Here is a 9248-nt window from a genome sequence, read left to right as displayed (position 1 = left end):
TTGTATGATAAATACTAGCTATCACGAAGAAGAAACAGTAGCGAGGCAGGCATACAATAACATGGCCTTCATTAGGCCTGCATTGCGCCATGCAATTTTCGTTGCCCTGCTGCTCTCTTCACGATGCAGCACGGAGTGCGCAAAGGACAAGTACGAGCGAATGCCTCTCTCTCTCTCTCTTTCTCTCGATAGCCCTAATTCTCTCTCCTCTCTCTCTCTAAATTTTCCACTGAGTCCCTCCACTTCATCCCTCCACTCTAATCACTCTCGACTCCCTCTTCTCGTTCCTCTCTCTCACCTTTCTTCTCTCGATGAGTCGTATTTAGGTCCATAGGCGGCCTGTGCTGCAGACGGGGATCGAGCCCATGTCGAGAAACTAGGATGTAAAAGCAATCAGCTGCTGGAATTTTGATTTTTTCCTTATTTCTTATTTTAAATACAGAGCATCAATTCCAGTACCTGCCGCAGCATGACGTTGGCGGGGTCCGTGATGAGGGCGAATGCAACGACGGAAATGACACATGGACGCGTCGAGCATCGATACTGGAACGAGCGTCCCTCGTTTGCGCCAGTGACACTAGTCGATATCTTGACACCTGCAGAAACCCCGGCCTCAAGACGGCCACGTCCCTTACCGCCACCTGCCCGTTCACTGCCGCCGCGTCCCTTGGGACTTCTCCTTCCGCCTGCATCGACCTTAACCACTGCGTCATGAATCGCGAACGGGTTACCTGCAATGGACCGTGTGACATTCTCACCTGCCTGCCTTTCCTATAAAGGATCGATGAAGCAAGCCCACCCGTCTCTCATTCCCTCATTCCTTCTGCTTCGTCAATCGCACCCCTCACCACCACCTACTTCCCTTATTGTCAAAGATAAACAATAAATAAACCATTCCTCTGCTGCATGGACAACCTAATATTTAGCTCTCACTAATGCTTGAAAAATAAATATTCACTGCAGGCTAGCAAGCTGGCTGGACACACACTCTAAAGTGAAGAAAACTTAAGCACACATTAAAACACATATTATTAATGTGTACCCAACCATCTCTTTATATTTATATGGACACAAAAAATCTTTTCACTTTCATTTTAGTTTAATGGGTCTTTTAGTTTCTCCTCATGTTTTGAAAGGCTTTTCCATTTTTCCAACATTGGGGAGACCTAATGCATGCGAATTAATGTTGATCGATCCCTTTCTTATAGCTAGTTCAAGAAAGCAAGGCTTGCTTTTCTTTAAGGCAACCAGATTGAGTGGTAACCTTTGATAGAAAAACCTGGTAGGTGATGCTACTAGACCTTTCCAATTCTTCAAAAAAAAAAGCCTTGATATCGTAAAACATTGCATAGTTTGTGAAGCCAAAAAGTTTTATTTTCTCACCCAATGTCAATTCCATTCTTAACACTTCTTTAAAATGCCCAAATTTTGAGGGATCCTAGGCCATTGCATGAGCCTTTGATGGTAACTTACAGTCTACCTTAATGGCCATGTCTTAACAAGGCCAAATCTCATGCTCTGTATTCTTTTCTAACCTAAGTTTTTTTTTGGGGCTTCTTGTGCAGCTTTGAGGGTCAAGGAGGTCTCTCTCTCTCTCTCTCTCTTCTCTCTCTCTCTCTCTCTCTCTCTCTCTCTCTCTCTCTCTCTCAGATTGAAAGTTGTGTAGGATTCCACAGGGGGAATCGAACCACCAATCACCAAGTTGCACAAGGGGTCAATTAATTCATAAATGCTATGTATGATGGTCTTCAAAAATTTGTGCACCGTCAATCACAATATCTCAATGTGTCTCCCCCTATGTAAAGGTCAATGCCTTCCATAAGGATGCATAACGTTTAAAAACAGAAATGCCAATAAATAAACCATTCCTCTGCTGCATGTGAAAACCTAATATTTAGCTCTCCTAATAGCTTGAAGAATAAAATTCACTGCAGCTAGCTAGCTGGACACACTCTAAACTGAAGAAAAAGCACACATTAAACACATATGTATTAATGTGTACCCAACCATCTCTTTATATTTATATGGACACAAAAAATCTTTTCACTTTTCAGTTTAGTCATAATGGGTCTTTTAGTTTCCTCATGTTTTTGAAAGGCTTTTCATTTTTCCAACATTTGGGAGACCTAATGCATGCGAATTAATGTTGATCCCTTTCTTATAGCTAGTTCAAGAAAGGAAGGCTTGCTTTTCTTTAAGGCAACCAGATTGAGTGGTAACCTTTGATAGAAAACCTGGTAGGTGATGCCTCTAGCCTTCCAAATCTAGCCTTTGATATCGTAAAACATTGCATAGTTGAAGCAAAAAAGTTTTATTTTCTCACCCAATGTCAATTCCATTCTTAACACTTCCTAAAATGCCCAAATTTTGAGGGATCCTAGGCCATTGCATGAGCCTTTGATGGTAACTTACAGTCTACCTTAATGGCCATGTCTTAACAAGGCCAAATCTCATGCTCTGTAATCTTTTTCTAACCTATTTTTTTTTTTGGGGCTTCTTGTGCAGCTTTGAGGTCAAGGAGGTCTCTATCTCTCTCTCTCTCTCTCTCTCACTCTCAGATGAAAGTTGTGTAGGATTCACTACAAGAGGTTGTGTGCTCTTGTGACGCTGTTAGCGACAGAAATACACTAAGTTTTATAACCCCCGGCGTCGTTAAAACCGTCGCTAATAGCGTCGTTACGAGAGCGTCGCTATATAAAGACGCTCATAGCGAGCTCGCATATAGCGACGTTTACACAGAAGTCTATAGCTATAGCGACGCTCATAGCGACGCTACAGAGCCATAAATAGCGACGGTTATAGCGACACCCGAGAGAAATTTTTTTGGTGACAGGGCATTGAATGCCCTGCCACCCATCAACCATATTGTACTTGATTCACTTTTTAAAAAAAAGTGCAAGGGTAGATATAGACCCAAAATAGTCACCCACAAGACGCATTGTTTGCAAAATTGACAAGCGTAAAAATTGACAATTGTACACATCATAGGCAAAATGAATTGATTGGCAAATGTAATAATGACAATTGTACAACATCATAGGCATAAAGAATTGATTGGCAAAATGAACTGTGGTGACAAATGTAATAATATACATGGTTCAAAAAGACGTATAAAATCCGTCTCATGATACATAAGCTATGAGAAACCCTAAACTAATGCTATCTAGCTACGGCTAAACTGACGTCGTCTAGTCAGACGTCTCATCGCGGTCCAAGCGACGTATCTGTCGGATTCTGCAAAAAAAGACAATAAGACAGCTTTCAGTAAGTATAAACATATAACGACATTTATAAAACAATACAAAAAATAGAAAGAGTAAACCCTAATACTAACCATGCCGCCGCGAGAACTGAGAATGTCCATCAAGGCATTTAAGCCCTTCCTGTCTGCGTACTCGCGCTCGTACGGTGTGGGATCACGTCCTGTCATCGACCACTGTCAAAACATACAAAGATTTCATTATGTTAGAATTAAAAAACTCATAAACCCTAAACTATCGAACATAAAGAGCAATGCGAAAACACTTACAAAATCGGCCTCAAATGATGCCCATCCACCGCTCCCCAAGTGGTGCGAGCTCCCTGCCTCAACTCGTGCTCTGGCTGCATCCTTTGTTTGCTTCCACTTGTCGGGATTTTCGCGCGCTGCTTTCTTTTCACATTCTTCCAATCTTCTTTGGCCAGCCACTCTGGCCTGTTCCACCCATGCTTGATTGTTTTGCACTTCGGAACGCTTGTCTTTGCAGTATTCGCGCATTCGAATCTTCATCAGGTCCTCATTGAAGCGCTGATCCCGTGTTGGAACAGGAAACTCATCATGAAGTATGCTGATGACTCTGTCTTTTAAATCACTTGGTACTTCACTCCATTTGTTTAGTATTGTAGTGTCTAAACAGCTGAGAGTGGTGCATGCGCGAGATCACCTTCTTGCCGTCATGATGATGCCGCTGCTGAAGTCGACAGAGTAAGGCAAGCCCTCTGGCCGGTGACGCGTGAACCTGGGTGTCCCGACAGGGGTCTCTAGCGGCGTGTCGATGGGGTACGGACGTCAGGTGTCTCCACCGACGTCTGGGCCCCGAAGCGAGGAGTGTTCGAGTGGGGTGGCTCCTGGCGGAGTAGGTAGAGGTGTGTAGCTGCTAGGAACAGTCAGCCGCGCAAAACCTGCGTAGATGGCGATGCTGTGGTGGTGTGGGGCGGGCAAAGAAGGGGAAGGGTAAAGAGCCTCGTCGAACACGAGGCGGTGTGGAGGCATCGGTGGCGGAATCCCCACAACAACCGCCACCACCACCACTAGAGAGCCGGTGCCTAGACGAGTGTGAAGATCGTCTCGTCGACGCCGAAGCTTCGGAGCGCATCGAAGGCTCCGAAAGAGAGGGAGATGCGGATGGAGTAGGAACGCGCTATGATGCGCCAGAGCGATGACGCTCCACGTACCACTGTCTCTGCAGCGGTGACAAAGAAGAAAGAAACTCCTCATCATCCATACCTGCATTAAACACACGAATATTTAAACTTAATATTGAATGAATAGAGTAGACAATGACGCAAAGACCATTAAATACAATGACGTAATGACGCATATAAATACAATGACGCAATGAATTGAGTGATAGAAGAGGCAAGTCGAAAACTCAGAATTTTCAATCAAAAGATGTGAGCGCGAGTATAAAAGACCGTTATAAACCATGGAAGGTACTTAGAGAGCCAGAGCTTTTACAACCCGGAGCAAAATTATTCAAATACAATATTTGTGGCTTTAAGAGATCTCTCTCTCATCCTCGCATAGCTCAACATAACTTCCTATATCTATATAGAGCTCTCTGTTTAAACACATATCCTCTGTTTCATTTTGTAGATCCTCTGCATGCACCCCATGCATATAGAGTAGTAGCATCTTGATGCTCGTCATGCACCACCGCAGCGGCTTCTGATTGAGCATCTTCTCTGATCTCCTCCATTGATGCGTTGTGATTGGCACACGGTAGCCTTCATACGTCCTTGCACTACGAGGGGCTACCTCTATGACGTACCACCAGTTTGATATTGTAGACTTTGTAGGATGAAAATTACCTGCCAGAGCCACATAACTTACATGAGAGCTTTCAAGCACATAACTTGTAAAAGGGGGATGTTAACTATTTACATACTTACTTGTTCACAATGCTCGGGTAGGACGAAAGTGTCTCTTAGGTCAGTCCATTTCTTAGTAGAATCCACCTCAAGAAAACCAGACTCTCCTCTACGCACAGTAGCGTTGCGACCCTCCATGATTATCTTGAACCATTGCACGTCGAACAAGTCGACAAAAAATCCTCTGTAATCGATCCTCAAAATCTCTTGTAGCGTGCCGAAGTAAGTGAGTTCCGCCACCACAAGATCTGCATCAGAGGAACGTCGTCGACTAGACTGTTCAAATTTTGCCATGATTCCACAATCTTGAGTAAAACGCTTTTTGTCAATCCGTTCCACCCTAAAATGTCGACCTTTAATTACACCATGCTGCTGTGTATGACTTATACTACAACTAACAAAGAATATGAGTGGGCCGTTCAAACGTTTAGAAATAAAGTAACTAGCTAGTCGTACATTGCAAACTTACCTTGGTCGCGCAACCCGAGAGTACTCCCACTCTTCCTCAGTCACTTCGTCACCGCATTGTTGTGCGCTTTCAATTGGTTGTGCAACCATCCTAAGCTCATGAATGTTGGTAGGCTCTCCAGACCCGTCGGATAGTGCTTCGTGGTCGTCTTCCCCGTCTCCACTCGATTCGTGCCCTTTGTCGCTCTTGCTTTGCATCCTCATATTGTGAAATCCACTTTTGCATCACTGGATTGTGAAGCATGCAAAATCGGTTGATTTAAGCCTCTAGATCTTCCGTCATCTTCTTCTCAACACCGAGATTGCACATGACAATCCCAGATATGCGCTCATCATCTATGGTTCGCCATACCGTGTCCCGGGCTTTATCAAATCCATCTAGCCACTCTCCAATGTACACCAGGGACTCTGATACCAACCAACCTTCTGCCATGCTACCCTCCGGACGTGCCTTTTGACACACGTATCCCTTAAGCGTTTTCATGAAACGTTCTAAGAAGAACATCCATCTGGAATGAATTGTGCCAGCTATTTCCACCTCATCAACTATGTGAACAAGAAGATGCACCTGAATGGTTAGCATGGTAGTAGGAAAATGTTTCTCAAACATGCACACAAGCTCCGCAACATTTAGTTTGGCGAATGGTATGGAGTCTACGTTGATCTCCTTTTGTGAGATCCATTGCACCAGCTTTGCAAGTTTGTAGATTGTGTTACGGATGTCGAGAGACAAACATCCCTCAATGCAACCCGTAAAATAAACTGTAAAGTATGTGCAGCAATGATATTAAAGTCCATATTTTATGCAATGATATTAAAGTCCACTTGTGAACGTACCTGACACATTTTATGCCAATCGTGTGACTTCAAACCGGTAAGCTTTCTTCTTTAGTAAAACACGTTCGAGCGAGTGCATTACGCCAGTGGGGGTCCGCAAGATCGAATGGTCTCTTTTACTTTGCGTTCTTGGGCTCCTGTGAAAATCCATGGTGCTTTAGGGAGTTTTATCGATCCATCAGACGCTGTTTAGCGGCCAATATTGCTCCATACGATCCACATTTCTAAGGTCAACTCTGGCTCCCAAAGTATCTTTCTTGCCGGTCAGATGGTCCCATACTAGATTACCCACATTCTTGAATATGTGCATTGGATCGAGCAAGTGATTGATCATGAGTCGGGGCCAGTATGGTAACTCGTACCATAGAGATAGTCTCTTCATCCCTGGAGGCAATCCGGCATCGCACATCTCCTTCTGCTCTAACCATGCTTGTGCAGACATCCTTGGTGGCTCTCTTCCCAAAACGCCGTCGCGTAACACATGATTCTCTGGAAGATACGCTTGATGACCTTGTAGATTTGCTTCTTCAGTGAGGGCGCCCTACGTGCATTCAGTCTAGGTCCACATGTGACACATGCTCTGTATCCGCTTGTTTGAAGCCATGCATGTATACACATGATAATAGATCAACTATGGGAAAAAACAAGATTTATAGTGTCTGAGTGAGGAGTGTCAATAGATCACCTGAGCATTCTGTTAGCCCGGGATAGTCATGCATGGTCCACATTAGAATGCCTCTGATCAAAGCATTCTGTCCTCCTGTGTGTCGGCTCATATCCACCACCTCTATGCCAATCCACAATTGTTGTAGCTCTTCCAATAGTGGACGAAGATACACATCCATATCTCCACTTTATATCGCCCTGGCACAATCAAGCTTAGCCATAGGTGCCCCTTCTTCGTAGTCAACCACGGGGGAATGTTGTAGTTGACGATGTCAACGGGCCATACACTGTAAGATGTTGATCTTTGACCAAATGGATTTACGCCATCCATAGCCAGGCCTAAGCGCAAATTCGAGCTTCCCTAGCAAAATCCGACCATGTTCCATCTATATGTTTCCAGGCTGTGCAATCTGCAGCAATTCATAGCACACCATCCGAAGATTTATTCTCCTCATGCCATGATGCTAGGGCGGCCATGGACTTACATTCGAAGAATTGCTTGATGCGAGGAAGCAGAGGAAAATGTCGCAAAACCTTTTGTGGGATTTTTGTCCCGTGGAGATCTACTCGATATCTTTCGGAATTACATTTCGGACACTTCTCCATGTCTATGTATTCCCCTCTGAAAAGAATGCAGTCATTAGGACAAGCGTGGATAGAATTGTAATCCATCCCCAAGTTTCGCAAAATCTTTCTTGCTTCATCTCGGGAATCTGGCATCACATTGTCAGCTGGTAGTATGTGCTCTTTAAGCAATCTACACAACATAAAAATACGATACAGTCGTGTAAAAATCTATCGGATCATTATACATTTTTATTAAAGTAAACTAATTGTAATAGATCACCTGAAAAGCGCTGTGACGCTAGTGTCACTCCATCCAAACTTTGCCTGCATGTGAGAAGAACCAGGAGTGTGCTTTCAATCTAGACATACGTGCTCCATTATACAATGGCGTATCGGCTTCACTTTTCATATCATCATAGATAAGCCTTTCTGAATCCATGATCGTCTCGATCATTTCATCAATGTCGTGCTCAAACATTGCCTCGTTGGGAATGTGCTCTGCATGATCATCCCCCGAGCTTGTCAGAGGCTACATCTTGTGGCCTCACATATGCTGCTTGACCAAAGCGCCTGTGAACACGTCTATTGGGTTGCAAGATTGCTGCTTGTTGGCCAGTGTCAGAGTCCGACGAGTTATAATTGGCAACAACTCGATCTATAATAGATGGATAAGAACTCGCCAAATTCGCGAACGTGCTACAAAGAAACACGTCTTGTCCGTCGCACAGCATGCTGCATTGATTACAAGGACATAAGATCCTCGTTGAGAGACAGGTGTTTCGGTTGGACGGTCCCACATCCTCGTCACTACTCATAATGAGGATAAAAATCTTATAACCTGGACAACAAATTTAATATTGTATTGGCATTCTTCGTCTTATCTCTCTCTCTCTCTCTCTCTCTCTCTCTCTTCTCTCTCTCTCTCTCTCTCCTCTCTCTCTCTCTCTCTCTCTCACATTCTCTAGTCGTGTCCAATCCCAGCACACCTCGTTCTAAAGGTGCACGGAGATCAGAACCACCGGGTTATAATCTCGTCTTTATGGTCAATACCTATATTTGTGGTACAAGAAATCTAAAGACCCACGTCTACATGATACTGCATGTAGTGGACAAAACCCCTTTGCCTCTTCTCTAGCTGTAGCACTTCACAGCATCTTAGCATCTTTTCACAGTAGATCTTTTCACTGTTCGTCTAACTCTAAACCCTAAACCGTAAGTAATTCTTGCGTGGACTCGATCTAACGTAAAATAAGCGTAAATCTAAATAAACGTAAATCTAACTAAAAATAAACCTAAATCTAATTTAACGTAAGTTTACATCTAACCTAATCTTTAACGTCTTTTGGGATAGTTTCCTACGACGTTCAAAAACTCTTCTTCTTGTGTATGTGTGTGTGTGTGTGTGTGTGTGTGTGTGTGTGTGTGTGTGGGTAAACCTAAATAAACTAAGTTTAATCTAATATAACATAAATCTAAATCTAACGTAAATTTGTTATATTAAAAACAAAGAACTAAACTAACAGGGATTATAAGAACCTTAAAACTGATTTAAACATAATTTTTCACATAACTCAGCAAGA

At 43.5% G+C, this 9248-nt stretch overlaps 1 pseudogene; it reads right to left on the bottom strand.

The window, feature by feature from the left end:
* Positions 1–257: 257 nt before the first annotated feature.
* LOC147446902 (uncharacterized) lies at positions 258–752 on the bottom strand (annotated as a pseudogene).
* Positions 753–9248: the final 8496 nt, after the last annotated feature.

Source organism: Adiantum capillus-veneris, chromosome 11 (genome assembly GCF_014529385.1).
Source record: "Adiantum capillus-veneris isolate H3 chromosome 11, ASM1452938v2, whole genome shotgun sequence".
NCBI classification, from domain to species: Eukaryota; Viridiplantae; Streptophyta; class Polypodiopsida; order Polypodiales; family Pteridaceae; genus Adiantum; species Adiantum capillus-veneris.
Note: the sequence above shows the minus strand (reverse complement) of the source record. Positions and strands in the feature narration are given on the sequence as shown.